The following is a 24,997-nucleotide window of genomic DNA, read 5'->3' as shown; positions in this document are numbered from 1 at the left end:
AAAACACCAACATAAGATTGAGATAGAGAAAACACGGATTGAAAACCAACTATGAGCACAAGATCCAGGACGGTGCACCTATTACAATAAATACAACTTTTCTGTAATATCCTTTCAGTCACAAGATTGATCCGTATATTATTGCTGGCTTTAGATTAATTGGTGCTGATCAAGATCCCAAATTAAACAGAAACACTTGTGTTACGTTATTTGGGATAACTCCTATCTTTTTGCCAGTGCAAGAAAGCGAGATGCGAGAGATGAAGCCCAAGTACTGTGGTAACTGCGGAGAAGATCGGAAATACTAGGCTGTAACTCAGAAAGCACGTCATTGTGAGGAGAAGCCTGTTGCTGTGAAGGTATGGATGCTGCTGTGAAGAGAGGACTGCCACTGCAAAGAGAAGGCTGCCAAAGACTGGAGATAGGTAAGCGTTGCTTCCAAGTTAAACAAGGCAAAGCAGGATTTAGTTTGAAATGCTGACTTTTATAGCCGACCCAAACCAAGTGCAAGGAAACACATGGGGAAAACAGAGGAACCCATTAGTCATTATTGTAATTGCACACATTTCTCAACTGTCTTTTTTCAATTAGAAGGATCAATTAAAGAACCAGCATTGTTGACAGTTGGCATGTGCTTCCTGGATTACATGGGTGAGGCCAAGGTGGTTGTGGACAGTTGATATGTGCGTCTTGGATTACCTGAATGAGACCCAGGTGTTCAGAAGTTATCTTGACAACAAGCATTTTTGCAAACTGCTTTAAACATTGCCATCATTTTAATAACGGAGTTGCCAAGTTACAGAAGGTTTCAAATGCCTAACATGATTTAAACTGGTAATATGGTGAAAAGAAAATAACAATATATCTGATATCACAAATAAGGGAGGGAGTAAGGCATGACTAAGGCATGACTAGCCCCGCTGACAGCTGGGACCATGAAATTTGAAAATCTTGTTCCAATTGCAATTCCACTTCTGATGTATCTCTTTGTTCTGGAGGTTTAGTAAGTATTTTGTATATGGAGTAGGCATTGTGTTGATTCGATAATAAAGGTCAAAGGTGATTATTATATGTTGAAGTAGGATTATGTGGTGATAATGATGTGAAGGTGTGAGCAATGCCTTGAATTCAAATGTTGAATTTATCATATAATTTTGGCAAGTTAAATAATAATTGTGCTTGAGAAAAAGTGATAAAAGAGTCGTTTGATTGGAGCTGATGATTCCAACGTAAACCCTCATTTCTCCATGATTTCTAATATATTGGTCCATTGTTGATCTTTAGAAGGTTATTGTGCAAAATAGAGGAATGGAGGAATTGTTCTCTGTCTGAGAGATGTGGGAAGAGTATAGGTTTCAATAATTTATAAGTGGTTTTATGAACAGGGGATGATAAAAAGTGTGTTTTTTGAGAAAAAGATTGGCATTCCTTGAAGAAAAGGGGAGATAAAAAGGATAAATCAATATCTTTCCAAAGAGGAGAGAACTCTGATAAACATTTGGAAATTTGTTTGAACAGAAACACAGTAAGAAAAGATTGAAAATCAGTGAAGTTCACACGTTCATGGTATTTAGTGCATTTACGTTTAAGGAAGGACATATGAGAGTTTAGAATATATTTATTTTTAAAAGGAAGAAGGAATAGTAAATCGGAATAGCAGTGATAATATAAAAAATGATGGGACCTTCATTTTAATAATGTCAAGTTTACCCCACCATGATAAATAAAGAGGATGCCATCTTGTAGTGGAAGCAGATAAAGTGGTGATAGGTGCATTTAGGGTCCACAAAATAGTGTGTTTAATGGAGGGTGAAAACCAAAGTCCTAGTTTAATTTTGTGGGCATTTCATGTAAGGTTGGATTGAGAAACATTTTGTTTAAAACATAAAATGTTCAGAAGAAGGATTTCACACTTATCATTGTTTAATTTATAACCACAGAAAGTAGAAAAAGAATTGATGTCTACAAGGAAAGCTTGAAGAGATGATTTAGGTTTGGATAGGAACAAAAGTATATCATTGGCATATACACAAAATGTAGTATGAGTCCTTCCATTTTGAAAACCAAGAAAATGGGAATTTTGTCTAATTGTTGCAAGAAAAGGTTCCAATATGAAGATAAAAAGAAGTGGGAAAAGGGGGCATCCTTGCCTCACACCCCTCTTTAAACAAAAAGAAGAAAAATGTTGATCATTTGCAAAAATTCAAACAGTTGGTGTAGCATGCAACAAGGAGATGTAGGAAATAAATTTGGGACCAAACCAAGATAATGTAAGGAAAATAAATGACCAATCCATGCAGTTGAACGCTTTTTCAGCTTCAAGGGAAATAGCCACTAGTGAGTGAATATATTTGTTGGATTTACTTAATATATTAAAGAAAACCCTAGTATTATCAGAGATATGTCTGCCTATTAGGAAACCTAATTGTTCTTTACCAGTAAGAAGTGATAAAAAAGGATTTAGGTGAAGAGCAAGAATTTCAGCAAATATTTTGCAGTCGGAATTGACTTAGGAAATCAGCCTATATTGTTTACACAAGTGTGGATCTTGTCCATCTTTAGGGATGAAGCAGATAAGTGCCTCTTGGAAGGTACCACTGGATACTTTGGAGGAGATGAAGTGAAAATATAAATGATGGAGTTTTGTCACGGTTTCGGGCGGGTCTGATCAGGACTCTGGTTGGGACACCCCTTGAGGTCACCGAATATCCTAAAGAGGTAGTGTACTGGGGCAGAAGAGCAGCTAAAGGCATACACGGAAAGGACAACTATGGACAGGCACAGGAAACAGGAAAGTAAAAGCAGAGCAACCCTTGTGTGAACAAACAGGAAACGGATTACCAGTGGACAAACACGCTAGGGTTGTACACAGAGTAAGGTGCAGAACCTCCCACAGTGACAGGGAATCTCAATGCCTCTGTGCAGTTTGCTCTTACAGATAGTCACCCTGCCAGCCCCATAGAAAGGAGGCAGCAGAAGTGATTCTGTCTCTGGACCCTAGAGCACAAACAAGGATAGTACACAGTACACGCTCTTGTGGGTCCAGCTGGAAACACAGTGGCGATTCCTGAGAAAACAGCAATAGCACACTGTCACTGTTAGGCACGAAATACAACGTATAACACTGGACAAGGATGGGGGCTGGAATTGCCTCCTGGAAACCAGGAGCCAACCCCAGTACACAGGAGTACACGTATACATTGGTGAAGATTGATAGAACACTTACCAGACACAAAGAACCAAGAAGAAACAGAAACAGAAGGGAACAAACAAAGGACTTGAAAACAGGGCGCAAACTTCTGGCTGGGACAAACAGAGACAGGACTGGGAAACTGAGAACAGGCTCTGGCTGGAACAGGCAAGGACAGGACTGGAATACAGGGAGTAGGAAATGAGCAGTAAACAGGACTGGGAAACAGAGAGAAGGTTCAGGCTGAAACAAGGCAGGAGCAGGGCAGAGAAACAGGGAGCAGGCTTTGGAAGAAACAAACAGATACAAGGCTAAGAGATAGGGAGCAGACTCTGGCTGGAACAATCAGGAGCAGGGCAGAGAAACAGGAAACAGGATCAGGCTGTAACAGAACAGGAACAAAACTGGAACACCATCCGACAAGGGGTCTGTAACACAAAGGAATTGAAGTCCGATGCACGACGGGGATCTTGAGGAAATGGCTGCTTATAAGCAGTTCCAAGCTGGGCTGCACAGGAGAGGTTTCAGGTGTGTGTAGTTTCGGACACTTGCAAGTCCTGGAGGAGAGGATCCAGTGAAAAGGAGCAACTGGAATTCTCCCATTGAAAACAATGGGAAACAGAATCCGGTTTTTCCTGACTACCAAGCTGTGCATTATGGGATTTGCAGTCCAAAGAAGCAAATGTAGTACTATACAAGTGTACCATAGAGAAAAGAGAAACAAACAGGGGTCAGCAAGGGACTCTAGATAGGTGTTCAAAGTGATTCCCAGGCTTCTGACAGTCCCCTTACAGCGCCCCCTGGAAATGGGACAACCGAGTCGTAACAAGTTTTGGAAATAAAAGTTTGGAAAAATGCAGATAGAATTCAATAGGAAAGTCATCTGGGCCAGGGGTTTTCATTGCTTGAGAAATGTCAATAAGGGAAATATATTTTTCCAATGAGGAAAAATCTATGTTAGTATCAAAGTCTTTCTTGATAGAAGAAAGAATGCGTCAGACAGTATCTGGAATGGATTCAGATGTATATAGAATAATATAATATGTTTTAAACTTTTCTAAAATATCTGCATCCTTAAAAATAGGTTAGGAGTTTGATTTTAGAATAGATTACATTTTAGTTCTTTCTTTTTTAATTTTAAGGTAAGTAGCGAGTAATTTACCTCCTGTATTTTGACCTCCATAATATCTCACACTTCTTTAAGAAGATAGGAGGCTCTGTTTTCTGTAGAAAGCTTATTATATTAAAATGTTTCTACAATGAGGTTATTTAGATGGATCATGGAATTTGTGGCAGTATGAAGAGTTTCTAAATGTTTGATATGTTTCAAGATATCAAGAGCTTTCTAAGAGTAGAATTTTTGTTTCTTGGAAACATTTGGGATAATGAAGTCCTTAGCTGATACCTTAAAAGTGGGTGAAGATAGGAGTAAATCTGAATACGGGATTGCCAGGCATCCAAGATGGCGTCCACAAACATTTAAAGCACAGTGGTGCTTCTCCTGGTCATCCTTCTTCATCCTCACCGCTTTTTAATTGGGTGCTGTGGACAATGGCTCCCTGTGCGGACAATGTTGCTTTTGCGCTGGCCATGTGGAGTGGCTCAATTGCACTGGGCCTTGTCCTGCAACCCAGCCCTGTGCAGTCAGGGCAGGTACACTCTGTCTGGATACTGATGGGAGTGAGAACCAGAGTGGTCCTGGTGGCCTAGAGGAGACTGCAGACAGCAGAGGAGCAGCACCATACTGGTTATTGTGGTGGCTGGGTCCGTTGAACAGAGATCCTGTTTGGGCATGGTGGTGGAGGAAGGGCACTTCTTGCCATGGTGAGTGTGTCAAGAACCCTGTTCCATCTGACCCAACGGAGAGCAGATGTTGAGTTGAGGACTAGAGCCCCTTTTTTGTCAAATGATCTCACGTTTGGGGTGGTGATGGGCTCCCAGGCCATTGCTAATTGCTAATGTTTTTGCTAAGTACTTTGTTGCCTTGTATGTAAAAAGAGGCCCACCGGGGTAGAACAACAAAGGCGCATGTTGCAGGACCTACCGCTGCTGCTAGATAGTCTGATGCTGTAAAAAAAGGTATTGGACCGCCCCTTGTCAGAGGAGGAGCTGCAATCTGCACTGGGATGCATGACCGTTGGTAAAACTCTCAGGCCTAATGGCTTCTCTTTTAAATTCTTTAAGTGATGTGCCTCTGACTTTATGCCTCTCATGGTGTCTATGTTCTAACAGGCAGTTTGCAAGGGAATGCTTTCACACCGCCTGTGTGAATTCATAAATGTTCTGCATAGACATGGATGTTCTTCCATTCATTGTGCGCGCATCCTATAGAACCATCTCATTACTCTCCACGCGGATGGCACCCTGCTATATGTGGGAGGGCCCAGGAGGGCCCACCCTCACTATCCTAGGATCTGCCAGATGCTGGATGTCTTCTTGGACAATTCAGGACTGTTTGCCAATTGGGACACATTGATGGTGGTTTCTTTCTGAGGAGATATGTGTCCTACATATTGGAGGACACACGGGGGATTGCAAAGATACAGTCAGAATTTTAGTATCTTGGTATAAACATCACAAGGAGCCTGGGCAGGGGTAGGACCTTAATCCCCCCTCCTGACCAAACGTAGATCTCACATAGACAAATGGAGCAAATTTCTGCTTTCCATCATAGGAGCGGGGCACCATCTTTAAGATGTTTGTGCTACTCCAGTTGCTTTATATCCTATAGAACTCTCCCAGTCAGCTTCCTCAGCACTGATTAACTCTTGGCAGGTGGTGCTTCCAGGGTGTCCTTCGCTAAATGTGTTCAATGCTAGTACAATGGTGCTTAGATATTGCAGATATTAGGCTGTACTATCGGGCGGCGCAGTAGATCCCTATTATTGATTGGCTCTTTGCAGATAATTCAGACATCACTGTCAGTCCTGAGATGTAGACCCTTGGTGTACCTCAGCTTTTATCCAAGCTGTATGGTGGGTAGATCCTCCAGCATCTCCCACAGGTCACGAGCATTCCCTTGGTTTGCTGGCAGAAGGTCTCAAAGGGGATAGGCTGGTAAAAAAACAGAAGGAGAGTGAAAACACAAGTGTGTAAGTGTAATACATTAGTGACATTTCATCAATAAAGAGTTATAAATGGTTATACAGAAAAAGTATAATAAATTTCACAGAGGTTTGGGAACCTCTTCTAAGAGAGGCTGATGACAAGCACACTTTTCAGTGCAATTGTCTAAAGAGACAGTAACAGGTGACCGAATAATATATCCCTTAATAACAAGCAAAACTCAGGTAACATGCAGTGATTATAACACACACAATATACCATTAGGCTTTTAAAAAAATTGTGAGGATTATTTCCAGTTTTTAGTAATTTGCTGAAAGGCAACTGCAATTAATACATTTAGAATAATAATTTTTGAAGCATTGGTTTGGCAATATTGGAAAGATTCCAAGAAAATTATTTGAGAATGAAAGTGGAATGTTTGTATGAAAAATGGTGTTGATTTGAGATCATACTTTCAACCAAAATTGATGAGTATATGTGCATGAATAAGTAAATGATATAAATCTGCAGAGGGAGAATTATATAACCAACAATTTGACAGGGAATTGACAGGGATGCTGGGTTAAATTTGTGTAGATTAGCTGGGGTATTCACGAGCCTCTTATGTTTAGAAAAGAGAGTTTGAGTAGTGTTAGTGGATCATGATGTGTTGCTTGTTTTCAATAAGATTTTATCCTAAAGTGTGGTGCGTTGTGAGCCACTCACCTGAACTCCAGATGGTTCCGAAGGGGCAACGATAATCCCCGAATCCCAATGAGAACTGAAAGGGTAGCAATGAAGGACATACTGCAATCCTAGGAGTTTCCAAGGGGAAGTTGGGTTGGGATGAGAGAGAAAGAGAGAAATACCTGGACTTCTGCGTATTAGGATTTCTCCACTCCGGGCACTGTTGGGCTCAAGGATATCTGGATTCTGGTTCTGGATTCAGGATACTAGCAATCGGGATTATTCAGATACAAGGGTCTGGACTTGGATTTCCCTCTAATGAAACCCCATTTTAAAACTTGAAAAACTAAACAGATCTTTGGCATTAACTAACGTTAAATCAACATACCAATAATTTAAACTAGAAACATTCCCCAGTGTGATTTACCAATTATCCAGGAATTATCATGATCTGGAATTCTCATGTACAAGGATTTCCACTGAGAGAAAATAACTGGGTTAGTCACAACAAAGCTACTTCAAATTCTTCAGTATTTCAAGAGTCTCAAGAGTTCAAGGTTCATATGTGAATATGCAGCCCCAAAAGTCAGAAAAACACCAACATAAGATTGAGATAGAGAAAACACGGATTGAAAACCAACTATGAGCACAAGATCCAGGACGGTGCACCTATTACAATAAATACAACTTTTCTGTAATATCCTTTCAGTCACAAGATTGATCCGTATATTATTGCTGGCTTTAGATTAATTGGTGCTGATCAAGATCCCAAATTAAACAGAAACACTTGTGTTACGTTATTTGGGATAACTCCTATCTTTTTGCCAGTGCAAGAAAGCGAGATGCGAGAGATGAAGCCCAAGTACTGTGGTAACTGCGGAGAAGATCGGAAATACTAGGCTGTAACTCAGAAAGCACGTCATTGTGAGGAGAAGCCTGTTGCTGTGAAGGTATAGATGCTGCTGTGAAGAGAGGACTGCCACTGCAAAGAGAAGGCTGCCAAAGACTGGAGATAGGTAAGCGTTGCTTCCAAGTTAAACAAGGCAAAGCAGGATTTAGTTTGAAATGCTGACTTTTATAGCCGGCCCAAACCAAGTGCAAGGAAACACATGGGGAAAACAGAGGAACCCATTAGTCATTATTGTAATTGCACACATTTCTCAACTGTCTTTTTTCAATTAGAAGGATCAATTAAAGAACCAGCATTGTTGACAGTTGGCATGTGCTTCCTGGATTACCTGGGTGAGGCCAAGGTGGTTGTGGACAGTTGATATGTGCGTCTTGGATTACCTGAATGAGACCCAGGTGTTCAGAAGTTATCTTGACAACAAGCATTTTTGCAAACTGCTTTAAACATTGCCATCATTTTAATAACGGAGTTGCCAAGTTACAGAAGGTTTCAAATGCCTAACATGATTTAAACTGGTAATATGGTGAAAAGAAAATAACAATATATCTGATATCACAAATAAGGGAGGGAGTAAGGCATGACTAAGGCATGACTAGCCCTGCTGACAGCTGGGACCATGAAATTTGAAAATCTTGTTCCAATTGCAATTCCACTTCTGATGTATCTCTTTGTTCTGGAGGTTTAGTAAGTATTTTGTATATGGAGTAGGCATTGTGTTGATTCGATAATAAAGGTCAAAGGTGATTATTATATGTTGAAGTAGGATTATGTGGTGATAATGATGTGAAGGTGTGAGCAATGCCTTGAATTCAAATGTTGAATTTATCATATAATTTTGGCAAGTTAAATAATAATTGTGCTTGAGAAAAAGTGATAAAAGAGTCGTTTGATTGGAGCTGATGATTCCAACGTAAACCCTCATTTCTCCATGATTTCTAATATATTGGTCCATTGTTGATCTTTAGAAGGTTATTGTGCAAAATAGAGGAATGGAGGAATTGTTCTCTGTCTGAGAGATGTGGGAAGAGTATAGGTTTCAATAATTTATAAGTGGTTTTATGAACAGGGGATGATAAAAAGTGTGTTTTTTGAGAAAAAGATTGGCATTCCTTGAAGAAAAGGGGAGATAAAAAGGATAAATCAATATCTTTCCAAAGAGGAGAGAACTCTGATAAACATTTGGAAATTTGTTTGAACAGAAACACAGTAAGAAAAGATTGAAAATCAGTGAAGTTCACACGTTCATGGTATTTAGTGCATTTACGTTTAAGGAAGGACATATGAGAGTTTAGAATATATTTATTTTTAAAAGGAAGAAGGAATAGTAAATCGGAATAGCAGTGATAATATAAAAAATGATGGGACCTTCATTTTAATAATGTCAAGTTTACCCCACCATGATAAATAAAGAGGATGCCATCTTGTAGTGGAAGCAGATAAAGTGGTGATAGGTGCATTTAGGGTCCACAAAATAGTGTGTTTAATGGAGGGTGAAAACCAAAGTCCTAGTTTAATTTTGTGGGCATTTCATGTAAGGTTGGATTGAGAAACATTTTGTTTAAAACATAAAATGTTCAGAAGAAGGATTTCACACTTATCATTGTTTAATTTATAACCACAGAAAGTAGAAAAAGAATTGATGTCTACAAGGAAAGCTTGAAGAGATGATTTAGGTTTGGATAGGAACAAAAGTATATCATTGGCATATACACAAAATGTAGTATGAGTCCTTCCATTTTGAAAACCAAGAAAATGGGAATTTTGTCTAATTGTTGCAAGAAAAGGTTCCAATATGAAGATAAAAAGAAGTGGGAAAAGGGGGCATCCTTGCCTCACACCCCTCTTTAAACAAAAAGAAGAAAAATGTTGATCATTTGCAAAAATTCAAACAGTTGGTGTAGCATGCAACAAGGAGATGTAGGAAATAAATTTGGGACCAAACCAAGATAATGTAAGGAAAATAAATGACCAATCCATGCAGTTGAACGCTTTTTCAGCTTCAAGGGAAATAGCCACTAGTGAGTGAATATATTTGTTGGATTTACTTAATATATTAAAGAAAACCCTAGTATTATCAGAGATATGTCTGCCTATTAGGAAACCTAATTGTTCTTTACCAGTAAGAAGTGATAAAAAAGGATTTAGGTGAAGAGCAAGAATTTCAGCAAATATTTTGCAGTCGGAATTGACTTAGGAAATCAGCCTATATTGTTTACACAAGTGTGGATCTTGTCCATCTTTAGGGATGAAGCAGATAAGTGCCTCTTGGAAGGTACCACTGGATACTTTGGAGGAGATGAAGTGAAAATATAAATGATGGAGTTTTGTCACGGTTTCGGGCGGGTCTGATCAGGACTCTGGTTGGGACACCCCTTGAGGTCACCGAATATCCTAAAGAGGTAGTGTACTGGGGCAGAAGAGCAGCTAAAGGCATACACGGAAAGGACAACTATGGACAGGCACAGGAAACAGGAAAGTAAAAGCAGAGCAACCCTTGTGTGAACAAACAGGAAACGGATTACCAGTGGACAAACACGCTAGGGTTGTACACAGAGTAAGGTGCAGAACCTCCCACAGTGACAGGGAATCTCAATGCCTCTGTGCAGTTTGCTCTTACAGATAGTCACCCTGCCAGCCCCATAGAAAGGAGGCAGCAGAAGTGATTCTGTCTCTGGACCCTAGAGCACAAACAAGGATAGTACACAGTACACGCTCTTGTGGGTCCAGCTGGAAACACAGTGGCGATTCCTGAGAAAACAGCAATAGCACACTGTCACTGTTAGGCACGAAATACAACGTATAACACTGGACAAGGATGGGGGCTGGAATTGCCTCCTGGAAACCAGGAGCCAACCCCAGTACACAGGAGTACACGTATACATTGGTGAAGATTGATAGAACACTTACCAGACACAAAGAACCAAGAAGAAACATAAACAGAAGGGAACAAACAAAGGACTTGAAAACAGGGCGCAAACTTCTGGCTGGGACAAACAGAGACAGGACTGGGAAACTGAGAACAGGCTCTGGCTGGAACAGGCAAGGACAGGACTGGAATACAGGGAGTAGGAAATGAGCAGTAAACAGGACTGGGAAACAGAGAGAAGGTTCAGGCTGAAACAAGGCAGGAGCAGGGCAGAGAAACAGGGAGCAGGCTTTGGAAGAAACAAACAGATACAAGGCTAAGAGATAGGGAGCAGACTCTGGCTGGAACAATCAGGAGCAGGGCAGAGAAACAGGAAACAGGATCAGGCTGTAACAGAACAGGAACAAAACTGGAACACCATCCAACAAGGGGTCTGTAACACAAAGGAATTGAAGTCCGATGCACGACGGGGATCTTGAGGAAATGGCTGCTTATAAGCAGTTCCAAGCTGGGCTGCACAGGAGAGGTTTCAGGTGTGTGTAGTTTCGGACACTTGCAAGTCCTGGAGGAGAGGATCCAGTGAAAAGGAGCAACTGGAATTCTCCCATTGAAAACAATGGGAAACAGAATCCGGGTTTTCCTGACTACCAAGCTGTGCATTATGGGATTTGCAGTCCAAAGAAGCAAATGTAGTACTATACAAGTGTACCATAGAGAAAAGAGAAACAAACAGGGGTCAGCAAGGGACTCTAGATAGGTGTTCAAAGTGATTCCCAGGCTTCTGACAGTCCCCTTACAGCGCCCCCTGGAAATGGGACAACCGAGTCGTAACAAGTTTTGGAAATAAAAGTTTGGAAAAATGCAGATAGAATTCAATAGGAAAGTCATCTGGGCCAGGGGTTTTCATTGCTTGAGAAATGTCAATAAGGGAAATATATTTTTCCAATGAGGAAAAATCTATGTTAGTATCAAAGTCTTTCTTGATAGAAGAAAGAATGCGTCAGACAGTATCTGGAATGGATTCAGATGTATATAGAATAATATAATATGTTTTAAACTTTTCTAAAATATCTGCATCCTTAAAAATAGGTTAGGAGTTTGATTTTAGAATAGATTACATTTTAGTTCTTTCTTTTTTAATTTTAAGGTAAGTAGCGAGTAATTTACCTCCTGTATTTTGACCTCCATAATATCTCACACTTCTTTAAGAAGATTTGAGGCTCTGTTTTCTGTAGAAAGCTTATTATATTAAAATGTTTCTACAATGAGGTTATTTAGATGGATCATGGAATTTGTGGCAGTATGAAGAGTTTCTAAATGTTTGATATGTTTCAAGATATCAAGAGCTTTCTAAGAGTAGAATTTTTGTTTCTTGGAAACATTTGGGATAATGAAGTCCTTAGCTGATACCTTAAAAGTGGGTGAAGATAGGAGTAAATCTGAATACGGGATTGCCAGGCATCCAAGATGGCGTCCACAAACATTTAAAGCACAGTGGTGCTTCTCCTGGTCATCCTTCTTCATCCTCACCGCTTTTTAATTGGGTGCTGTGGACAATGGCTCCCTGTGCGGACAATGTTGCTTTTGCGCTGGCCATGTGGAGTGGCTCAATTGCACTGGGCCTTGTCCTGCAACCCAGCCCTGTGCAGTCAGGGCAGGTACACTCTGTCTGGATACTGATGGGAGTGAGAACCAGAGTGGTCCTGGTGGCCTAGAGGAGGCTGCAGACAGCAGAGGAGCAGCACCATACTGGTTATTGTGGTGGCTGGGTCCGTTGAACAGAGATCCTGTTTGGGCATGGTGGTGGAGGAAGGGCACTTCTTGCCATGGTGAGTGTGTCAAGAACCCTGTTCCATCTGACCCAACGGAGAGCAGATGTTGAGTTGAGGACTAGAGCCCCTTTTTTGTCAAATGATCTCACGTTTGGGGTGGTGATGGGCTCCCAGGCCATTGCTAATTGCTAATGTTTTTGCTAAGTACTTTGTTGCCTTGTATGTAAAAAGAGGCCCACCGGGGTAGAACAACAAAGGCGCATGTTGCAGGACCTACCGCTGCTGCTAGATAGTCTGATGCTGTAAAAAAAGGTATTGGACCGCCCCTTGTCAGAGGAGGAGCTGCAATCTGCACTGGGATGCATGACCGTTGGTAAAACTCTCAGGCCTAATGGCTTCTCTTTTAAATTCTTTAAGTGATGTGCCTCTGACTTTATGCCTCTCATGGTGTCTATGTTCTAACAGGCAGTTTGCAAGGGAATGCTTTCACACCGCCTGTGTGAATTCACAAATGTTCTGCATAGACATGGATGTTCTTCCATTCATTGTGCGCGCATCCTATAGAACCATCTCATTACTCTCCACGCGGATGGCACCCTGCTATATGTGGGAGGGCCCAGGAGGGCCCACCCTCACTATCCTAGGATCTGCCAGATGCTGGATGTCTTCTTGGACAATTCAGGACTGTTTGCCAATTGGGACACATTGATGGTGGTTTCTTTCTGAGGAGATATGTGTCCTACATATTGGAGGACACACGGGGGATTGCAAAGATACAGTCAGAATTTTAGTATCTTGGTATAAACATCACAAGGAGCCTGGGCAGGGGTAGGACCTTAATCCCCCCTCCTGACCAAACGTAGATCTCACATAGACAAATGGAGCAAATTGCTGCTTTCCATCATAGGAGCGGGGCACCATCTTTAAGATGTTTGTGCTACTCCAGTTGCTTTATATCCTATAGAACTCTCCCAGTCAGCTTCCTCAGCACTGATTAACTCTTGGCAGGTGGTGCTTCCAGGGTGTCCTTCGCTAAATGTGTTCAATGCTAGTACAATGGTGCTTAGATATTGCAGATATTAGGCTGTACTATCGGGCGGCGCAGTAGATCCCTATTATTGATTGGCTCTTTGCAGATAATTCAGACATCACTGTCAGTCCTGAGATGTAGACCCTTGGTGTACCTCAGCTTTTATCCAAGCTGTATGGTGGGTAGATCCTCCAGCATCTCCCACAGGTCACGAGCATTCCCTTGGTTTGCTGGCAGAAGGTCTCAAAGGGGATAGGCTGGTAAAAAAACAGAAGGAGAGTGAAAACACAAGTGTGTAAGTGTAATACATTAGTGACATTTCATCAATAAAGAGTTATAAATGGTTATACAGAAAAAGTATAATAAATTTCACAGAGGTTTGGGAACCTCTTCTAAGAGAGGCTGATGACAAGCACACTTTTCAGTGCAATTGTCTAAAGAGACAGTAACAGGTGACCGAATAATATATCCCTTAATAACAAGCAAAACTCAGGTAACATGCAGTGATTATAACACACACAATATACCATTAGGCTTTTAAAAAAATTGTGAGGATTATTTCCAGTTTTTAGTAATTTGCTGAAAGGCAACTGCAATTAATACATTTAGAATAATAATTTTTGAAGCATTGGTTTGGCAATATTGGAAAGATTCCAAGAAAATTATTTGAGAATGAAAGTGGAATGTTTGTATGAAAAATGGTGTTGATTTGAGATCATACTTTCAACCAAAATTGATGAGTATATGTGCATGAATAAGTAAATGATATAAATCTGCAGAGGGAGAATTATATAACCAACAATTTGACAGGGAATTGACAGGGATGCTGGGTTAAATTTGTGTAGATTAGCTGGGGTATTCACGAGCCTCTTATGTTTAGAAAAGAGAGTTTGAGTAGTGTTAGTGGATCATGATGTGTTGCTTGTTTTCAATAAGATTTTATCCTAAAGTGTGGTGCGTTGTGAGCCACTCACCTGAACTCCAGATGGTTCCGAAGGGGCAACGATAATCCCCGAATCCCAATGAGAACTGAAAGGGTAGCAATGAAGGACATACTGCAATCCTAGGAGTTTCCAAGGGGAAGTTGGGTTGGGATGAGAGAGAAAGAGAGAAATACCTGGACTTCTGCGTATTAGGATTTCTCCACTCCGGGCACTGTTGGGCTCAAGGATATCTGGATTCTGGTTCTGGATTCAGGATACTAGCAATCGGGATTATTCAGATACAAGGGTCTGGACTTGGATTTCCCTCTAATGAAACCCCATTTTAAAACTTGAAAAACTAAACAGATCTTTGGCATTAACTAACGTTAAATCAACATACCAATAATTTAAACTAGAAACATTCCCCAGTGTGATTTACCAATTATCCAGGAATTATCATGATCTGGAATTCTCATGTACAAGGATTTCCACTGAGAGAAAATAACTGGGTTAGTCACAACAAAGCTACTTCAAATTCTTCAGTATTTCAAGAGTCTCAAGAGTTCAAGGTTCATATGTGAATATGCAGCCCCAAAAGTCAGAAAAACACCAACATAAGATTGAGATAGAGAAAACACGGATTGAAAACCAACTATGAGCACAAGATCCAGGACGGTGCACCTATTACAATAAATACAACTTTTCTGTAATATCCTTTCAGTCACAAGATTGATCCGTATATTATTGCTGGCTTTAGATTAATTGGTGCTGATCAAGATCCCAAATTAAACAGAAACACTTGTGTTACGTTATTTGGGATAACTCCTATCTTTTTGCCAGTGCAAGAAAGCGAGATGCGAGAGATGAAGCCCAAGTACTGTGGTAACTGCGGAGAAGATCGGAAATACTAGGCTGTAACTCAGAAAGCACGTCATTGTGAGGAGAAGCCTGTTGCTGTGAAGGTATGGATGCTGCTGTGAAGAGAGGACTGCCACTGCAAAGAGAAGGCTGCCAAAGACTGGAGATAGGTAAGCGTTGCTTCCAAGTTAAACAAGGCAAAGCAGGATTTAGTTTGAAATGCTGACTTTTATAGCCGGCCCAAACCAAGTGCAAGGAAACACATGGGGAAAACAGAGGAACCCATTAGTCATTATTGTAATTGCACACATTTCTCAACTGTCTTTTTTCAATTAGAAGGATCAATTAAAGAACCAGCATTGTTGACAGTTGGCATGTGCTTCCTGGATTACCTGGGTGAGGCCAAGGTGGTTGTGGACAGTTGATATGTGCGTCTTGGATTACCTGAATGAGACCCAGGTGTTCAGAAGTTATCTTGACAACAAGCATTTTTGCAAACTGCTTTAAACATTGCCATCATTTTAATAACGGAGTTGCCAAGTTACAGAAGGTTTCAAATGCCTAACATGATTTAAACTGGTAATATGGTGAAAAGAAAATAACAATATATCTGATATCACAAATAAGGGAGGGAGTAAGGCATGACTAAGGCATGACTAGCCCTGCTGACAGCTGGGACCATGAAATTTGAAAATCTTGTTCCAATTGCAATTCCACTTCTGATGTATCTCTTTGTTCTGGAGGTTTAGTAAGTATTTTGTATATGGAGTAGGCATTGTGTTGATTCGATAATAAAGGTCAAAGGTGATTATTATATGTTGAAGTAGGATTATGTGGTGATAATGATGTGAAGGTGTGAGCAATGCCTTGAATTCAAATGTTGAATTTATCATATAATTTTGGCAAGTTAAATAATAATTGTGCTTGAGAAAAAGTGATAAAAGAGTCGTTTGATTGGAGCTGATGATTCCAACGTAAACCCTCATTTCTCCATGATTTCTAATATATTGGTCCATTGTTGATCTTTAGAAGGTTATTGTGCAAAATAGAGGAATGGAGGAATTGTTCTCTGTCTGAGAGATGTGGGAAGAGTATAGGTTTCAATAATTTATAAGTGGTTTTATGAACAGGGGATGATAAAAAGTGTGTTTTTTGAGAAAAAGATTGGCATTCCTTGAAGAAAAGGGGAGATAAAAAGGATAAATCAATATCTTTCCAAAGAGGAGAGAACTCTGATAAACATTTGGAAATTTGTTTGAACAGAAACACAGTAAGAAAAGATTGAAAATCAGTGAAGTTCACACGTTCATGGTATTTAGTGCATTTACGTTTAAGGAAGGACATATGAGAGTTTAGAATATATTTATTTTTAAAAGGAAGAAGGAATAGTAAATCGGAATAGCAGTGATAATATAAAAAATGATGGGACCTTCATTTTAATAATGTCAAGTTTACCCCACCATGATAAATAAAGAGGATGCCATCTTGTAGTGGAAGCAGATAAAGTGGTGATAGGTGCATTTAGGGTCCACAAAATAGTGTGTTTAATGGAGGGTGAAAACCAAAGTCCTAGTTTAATTTTGTGGGCATTTCATGTAAGGTTGGATTGAGAAACATTTTGTTTAAAACATAAAATGTTCAGAAGAAGGATTTCACACTTATCATTGTTTAATTTATAACCACAGAAAGTAGAAAAAGAATTGATGTCTACAAGGAAAGCTTGAAGAGATGATTTAGGTTTGGATAGGAACAAAAGTATATCATTGGCATATACACAAAATGTAGTATGAGTCCTTCCATTTTGAAAACCAAGAAAATGGGAATTTTGTCTAATTGTTGCAAGAAAAGGTTCCAATATGAAGATAAAAAGAAGTGGGAAAAGGGGGCATCCTTGCCTCACACCCCTCTTTAAACAAAAAGAAGAAAAATGTTGATCATTTGCAAAAATTCAAACAGTTGGTGTAGCATGCAACAAGGAGATGTAGGAAATAAATTTGGGACCAAACCAAGATAATGTAAGGAAAATAAATGACCAATCCATGCAGTTGAACGCTTTTTCAGCTTCAAGGGAAATAGCCACTAGTGAGTGAATATATTTGTTGGATTTACTTAATATATTAAAGAAAACCCTAGTATTATCAGAGATATGTCTGCCTATTAGGAAACCTAATTGTTCTTTACCAGTAAGAAGTGATAAAAAAGGATTTAGGTGAAGAGCAAGAATTTCAGCAAATATTTTGCAGTCGGAATTGACTTAGGAAATCAGCCTATATTGTTTACACAAGTGTGGATCTTGTCCATCTTTAGGGATGAAGCAGATAAGTGCCTCTTGGAAGGTACCACTGGATACTTTGGAGGAGATGAAGTGAAAATATAAATGATGGAGTTTTGTCACGGTTTCGGGCGGGTCTGATCAGGACTCTGGTTGGGACACCCCTTGAGGTCACCGAATATCCTAAAGAGGTAGTGTACTGGGGCAGAAGAGCAGCTAAAGGCATACACGGAAAGGACAACTATGGACAGGCACAGGAAACAGGAAAGTAAAAGCAGAGCAACCCTTGTGTGAACAAACAGGAAACGGATTACCAGTGGACAAACACGCTAGGGTTGTACACAGAGTAAGGTGCAGAACCTCCCACAGTGACAGGGAATCTCAATGCCTCTGTGCAGTTTGCTCTTACAGATAGTCACCCTGCCAGCCCCATAGAAAGGAGGCAGCAGAAGTGATTCTGTCTCTGGACCCTAGAGCACAAACAAGGATAGTACACAGTACACGCTCTTGTGGGTCCAGCTGGAAACACAGTGGCGATTCCTGAGAAAACAGCAATAGCACACTGTCACTGTTAGGCACGAAATACAACGTATAACACTGGACAAGGATGGGGGCTGGAATTGCCTCCTGGAAACCAGGAGCCAACCCCAGTACACAGGAGTACACGTATACATTGGTGAAGATTGATAGAACACTTACCAGACACAAAGAACCAAGAAGAAACAGAAACAGAAGGGAACAAACAAAGAGGCAGAGGCAAGAACTAAGAACAGGCTCAGGCTGAAGCAAAGGCGGGACTAGGACTTGAAAACAGGGCGCAAACTTCTGGCTGGGACAAACAGAGACAGGACTGGGAAACTGAGAACAGGCTCTGGCTGGAACAGGCAAGGACAGGACTGGAATACAGGGAGTAGGAAATGAGCAGTAAACAGGACTGGGAAACAGAGAGAAGGTTCAGGCTGAAACAAGGCAGGAGCAGGGCAGAGAAACAGGGAGCAGGCTTTGGAAGAAACAAACAGATACAAGGCTAAGAGATAGGGAGCAGACTCTGGCTGGAACAATCAGGAGCAGGGCAGAGAAACAGGAAACAGGATCAGGCTGTAACAGAACAGGAACAAAACTGGAACACCATCCGACAAGGGGTCTGTAACACAAAGGAATTGAAGTCCGATGCACGACGGGGATCTTGAGGAAATGGCTGCTTATAAGCAGTTCCAAGCTGGGCTGCACAGGAGAGGTTTCAGGTGTGTGTAGTTTCGGACACTTGCAAGTCCTGGAGGAGAGGATCCAGTGAAAAGGAGCAACTGGAATTCTCCCATTGAAAACAATGGGAAACAGAATCCGGGTTTTCCTGACTACCAAGCTGTGCATTATGGGATTTGCAGTCCAAAGAAGCAAATGTAGTACTATACAAGTGTACCATAGAGAAAAGAGAAACAAACAGGGGTCAGCAAGGGACTCTAGATAGGTGTTCAAAGTGATTCCCAGGCTTCTGACAGTCCCCTTACAGCGCCCCCTGGAAATGGGACAACCGAGTCGTAACAAGTTTTGGAAATAAAAGTTTGGAAAAATGCAGATAGAATTCAATAGGAAAGTCATCTGGGCCAGGGGTTTTCATTGCTTGAGAAATGTCAATAAGGGAAATATATTTTTCCAATGAGGAAAAATCTATGTTAGTATCAAAGTCTTTCTTGATAGAAGAAAGAATGCGTCAGACAGTATCTGGAATGGATTCAGATGTATATAGAATAATATAATATGTTTTAAACTTTTCTAAAATATCTGCATCCTTAAAAATAGGTTAGGAGTTTGATTTTAGAATAGATTACATTTTAGTTCTTTCTTTTTTAATTTTAAGGTAAGTAGCGAGTAATTTACCTCCTGTATTTTGACCTCCATAATATCTCACACTTCTTTAAGAAGATAGGAGGCTCTGTTTTCTGTAGAAAGCTTATTATATTAAAATGTTTCTACAATGAGGTTATTTAGATGGATCATGGAATTTGTGGCAGTATAAAGAGTTTCTAAATGTTTGATATGTTTCAAGATATCAAGAGCTTTCTAAGAGTAGAATTTTTATTTCTTGGAAACATTTGAGATAATGAAGTCCTTAGCTGATACCTTAAAAGAGTCCCAGACAACTTGGAAATCAAGGCTGGAGGATGAGTTGAGGGTGAAGAATTCAGTAGTGAAGAACAAAAAGGTGGGAGTAAAAATTTAGTTCAATAACAAGGAGCTGTTGAAGCACCACCTTCTGTTACCAGTACTAATCAGAAGAAATTATAAGTCCAATGTTACTGTGGCATGGTCTGAAATCGGTATTGAGCCAATATCTGCAGGTATAATGTGTTGTGAAAGTGGTTTGGAGACAAATAGTTCATCAATTTGAGGTTTGGTTAGGTGAGTTGGAGAGAAAAAGGTGTATTGTCGTAGCTTTGGGTTACATAACCTGAAGATATCCGCAAGGGAGCTTTGGTCAATAAGTGTATTAAATTGATGGTGCATGGTGCTCAGCCAACAGACTGCCTTGCTCAGCAAGTGTATGCGCAGGTTTGCTTTTACAGGCCTGTTTCTGACAAAAAGAGATATTGCAACATATTTGAAGTCAGCATCCCCCTCACATGCAGGAATGCTATGGGGGCATGGCCAGAGGTGCTGTGGCTGAGTAGACTGTGCAGAAAGTGAGGAGAAGTTCTCAGAAACACCAGAAGATATAATTTAATTCAAACATGTTGTTTGAGTGTATATTATCTCTATCCACATCTTGGGTCTTTGTTTTTATCTTTGTCGGAACTCAAAGAAATGTTGTTGGTCTCTGGTGTTTGGTGCAGAAGAGTGTTAGGAGATAGATTTGTTCTGGTTGACTGTTGTATAAAGTATAATCAAAATGAATAAAAATACATTTAAACATATAGTGAATGTGAATGAGAGTGAATGAGAATGAGTGAGTCAGATTGAGTGAGAACAAGTGAAGTAACATGTAAGAGTAATAGTGACTGCAAGTGTCAGTGAGTAAGAAAGCATGAGTGAGTCATAGTAAGAGAGTGAGAATGATGAGTGAGAGTAAGTGTGTGCAAGAGGCTGAGAATGAATGAGTGAGTGAGTGACAATGAATGAGATTGAGTGTGAGTGAGTGAATGGAAGTAGGTTTGAGAATGTGGTGTAATACTTGCAAGTCTGCAGTTGGTCCTGGAATACTCAAAGGTAATTTTTGATTTATGGAGACACCCATTACAAAATGTTGACCCTGGCATACTGGCGGCAATTCTTGGCATAGAGGCCAGAGTGCCAAAAGGATTTGCTCAAAGAAATTGGGCTAGCTCACTTAGCTCTCACTCTATAATTGAGGGAAAATATTAAGCCCCATTATTTCCAAAGTTTCAAACATTACCAGCAAGAACAAAAGGTGAAAAGTGTGTTGATGAACACTGATTGCTTTCTGCAGCTTTCACTGGAACCAGAACATCATGTTTTAGTACTGGTTACATAAATGAATTTGGCAATGCACTACATGCTTTTCTGAATAACTATAAAACAAGAAACAACTGGTACACATTTAAAAAAAAATTGTGTACACATGACAAATTATGTGTTTGAATAAACCCTTCACCTCCGTGCTTCACATAAATGATGTACCTTGCAAATGTTCATGAATCCAAATGACAATAATAAATAATTTAGGCTATTAGCATAATTCCTCCTTCAATATCAATATCAACTAACACACGGTCATGGCTACTATTTATCCCTTTTCTTCTTCTCCCTGTGATTTATCAATGCATTTCTCATTATGGTATGCGCTTTAGAAACTATTCATGGCCATTTGTGGAAAACAGAATTTAGAAGTGAAGTTTGTAGTATTATATACAGGGGAGGAATACTGTTCAGGATAGTGGAGGTTGGGAACATTTGCCATGGAGATTACCCTTGCCAGCAATGGATTATGCTTCAAAATTCTATGTATTCACAAAATGTGGATTTATTCTTCATATCAATATACTAATTTTGCACAACGGTCTTTAATTTTTTGCTTTGGCCTTATGTTTTCTCATGTCGAAATACTAATTTCAAAGTCACATAATAGCACTAACTATACCCAGCTTGCTGCTGCTAATGGAGAAATGAGTACATTTCTGCCTAAATTGTTAGTGCCATTATGTAGAATAAAGTCCACATGTAGTGAATTAAAACAATTTTGAGGCATAACCTATGAGTACTTACGATAATCCCTATGCCATTTTTGTTTTTGTTTTTGTGGCACTATACCCTTTTCATACGAACACATATTATTCATCTAATACAAGAAAAAAAGAGTAATTTTAGGACATAATATGTCTGCACCATAATATAGGTTGTATCTAAAATAGGCTTTGTGTGTGTTGTCTTGTTATATTAATCATGCAGTTGTTATGAAACTTTAGAGATGATGAAGGGAGAAGACATTTATTGTGCTGTCATCAGGGTTAAGGTAATTTGGCATCACTTCCTGAGAAGATTCAGGGACAAAGTTAAATTGATGTCACTTCTTGTGACAGCATTAAAGTGAAAGGGTGTGCGATGTAACTTTCACTACACCAGGCATTTTGGTGAATCGATGTCCGTCATTGGAAATACCAGATCCTTTTCCAATGTTTTTCCCTGAATGTGGGGAGAAATCTGCTGACATTTACCGCTTGATTTGAGAAGGTGTAAATTACCACCAGTGAGGGTCCTAGAGGGTATGGAGTGGGAAGTAAGAAGAGTCTGAGATGTCAGTGATGGGTATGGCCTTGCTGGAAGGAGCATTGCCTTGCTGATGTTCTTCTCTCTTCCTCAGACAACTGGTTTCTGTGGTTTTATCAGGTGTGGATTCACATAGAGTAAAACAGGTCCAGGTGTTCCCGCTATTAGTAATCCTGTGGTACTAGAACAATAGGCAACTCCACAGCTGGCGGAGCAGTGTCCTGACAGGTGATAGATCTCTGACAGACTCCAAAAGAGGTCCTTAATGTCACAGTGAACCTGAGGTGAGTAGGGTGTCTTTATGTGTGGGGTGCTACTATTGAGTGAAGTGTAAGTGAAAGGTTAACACAAGGTGCATTGGTGGTTCAGGAAGTGCTGAGAGGAATTTAGGGATCCTCAGGAGTGGTTCGAGCATTGGTTTTGTTATAAATAAAGTGTTGTGTTGCTGCTTGGACCACAAGAGATTTGTTGCATCTGTAACCAGAGGGCAGTGGATAGTTTATGAGCTTTATTTGGCAAAATGTTCGGGGGCATTAAAAAAAGGAGAAGGGTCAATACAAGTGATTAAAACAAAAAATATGCAATGCACATTGTTTAGAATATTAATGATCTCTTAGAATGAACAGATAACATAAGACCTGTGAGAAAGTATCTTGTATTGCTTTAATATCAATGTCTTTCTGCTTCTGTACATCACAAAATGTATTGGTATTTTATAATCAAATTTAAATGTTGTTTTCTTATTAATCTGAAGTGCCCTTAAAGCGCAATATGGTTGTAAGCCTCATGCCTCTTTCAATATTGGCAACCAGAAGCGTGATTTTATGAAAAGTAATAAAGGCAGTAGTGTAGTCATGTATTGTATCTGTGCTTCAAGGACATCTAGGGGCATATTTATACTCCGTTTGCGCCGGAATTGCGTCGTTTTTTTTGACGCAATTCCGACGCAAAACTAACTCCATATTTATACTTTGGCGTTAGACGCATCTAGCGCCAAAGTCCATGGAGTTTGCGTCATTTTTTAGCGTGGACACCTACTTTGCGTTAATGAGATGCAAGGTAGGCGTTCACGTCTAAAAAATCGACTCCGAGGCATGTGCGTCGTATTTACACTCCCGGGCAAAATTCACGCCCGGGAGTGGGCGGGTCCAAAAAAATGACGTACGGCCGCTTTTGCGCCGTTTTTTAGCGCCTGCAAAAGGCAGGCGTTAAGGGACCTGTGGGCTCTGAAGGAGCCCAGAGGTGCCCTCCCATGCCCCCAGGGACACCCCCTGTCACCCTTGCCCACCCCAGGAGGACACCCAAGGCTGGAGGGACCCATCCCAGGGACATTAAGGTAAGTTCAGGTAAGTGTTTTTTTTTTTTTTGTGGCATAGGGGGGCCTGATTTGTGCCCCCCTACATGCCACTATGCCCAATGACTATGCCCAGGGGACAGAAGTCCCCTGGGCATGGCCATTGGGCAAGGGGGCATGACTCCTGTCTTTGCTAAGACAGGAGTCATTTCTATGGGGGTTGGGAGTAGAAAAAAATGGCGCAAATCGGGTTGAGGCGAAAAAATTGCCTCAACCTGACTTGCCCCATTTCTTGACGCCCAAGCCCCATATCCCCCTACACCGGCGCTGCCTGGTGTACGTCGTTTTTTTCCACGCTCACCAGGCAGCGCCGCCGGCTAACGCCGGATAACGTCATTGATTAAATACGGCGCCCGCATGGTGCTTCAGAATGGCGTTAGCCGGCGCTAATTTTTTTTACGCAAAACTGCGTTAGCGCAGTTTTGCGTCAAAAAGTATAAATATGGCCCTTAGCATTTTCGCTGTAAAAAAAATTCTGCCACCTGTAATTAAAGTTTCGCTGAAATTAAACATTTTCTATCACGTATTTGCGCTCCAGACACATAGTTGGAGAGAAAAATTTATATAAACTGTTGGATTTTGCATGTGTTTTAGCCTTCTATTGCCTCAATTGGCCATTCTGAGTGAGAGGTCTGGTTGGTTGAAATGGCTTAAGTCTCTTAATTATTTGCTGTGCTGCTTGCTATTTTTTAATTAATAGCAAGTTAGTTTTACAGCATCACGACCTGCTGTATTTGTTTTTTCGTTTTTTTTTTACAAAATGCATCTCTTTTGTTTAAAGTGAAATCTTTCTTTAATCAGTGACGAGCACAAACGTTAGTTAAAGGAACTAGCACTTTCAATGTGCATTGCAAAATAAAACATGATTGGTGTTCTGGTCTATAAGAGAATCTATTGAGTGGATAATGTAAAGATTAAGTACATTCACAATTAATAGTTTTTTGCAGTTACCTTTGACATTAACACACGTTTACAAAAAAATCTGAAATTAATTGGAAAACATTGGCAATGTCAAAAGAGCTCACGTCAAGCTCCTAATGCATATAAACACAGAAATGCCTGAACGCTTGCATTACCATATTTAATCTAGTGATAGGGTCTTTGGAAATGCTTGTGTGAAAACATATTCCTGTGTTCCTTTTGCTTTGATGTTAGTGTATTTTTGGATATGTACATCACATTCACTGATATGTTTTGTAATCAAATATGAATGTCATTGTCCTATTAATTTGGACAACCCTTTAGTGTCTACAGCTCTGCTACGTTTCATGGAGCGAGTAGTCCATTTTTCTGGTCTGAACTCTTACTAGCAATCTGAATCTGGCTCTTCTGCTGTCTGGAATCAGATAGTTGAATTGTTCAGGAGTG

Source organism: Pleurodeles waltl, chromosome 6 (assembly GCF_031143425.1).
Source record: "Pleurodeles waltl isolate 20211129_DDA chromosome 6, aPleWal1.hap1.20221129, whole genome shotgun sequence".
NCBI classification, from domain to species: Eukaryota; Metazoa; Chordata; class Amphibia; order Caudata; family Salamandridae; genus Pleurodeles; species Pleurodeles waltl.
This window is presented reverse-complemented; position numbering follows the sequence as displayed.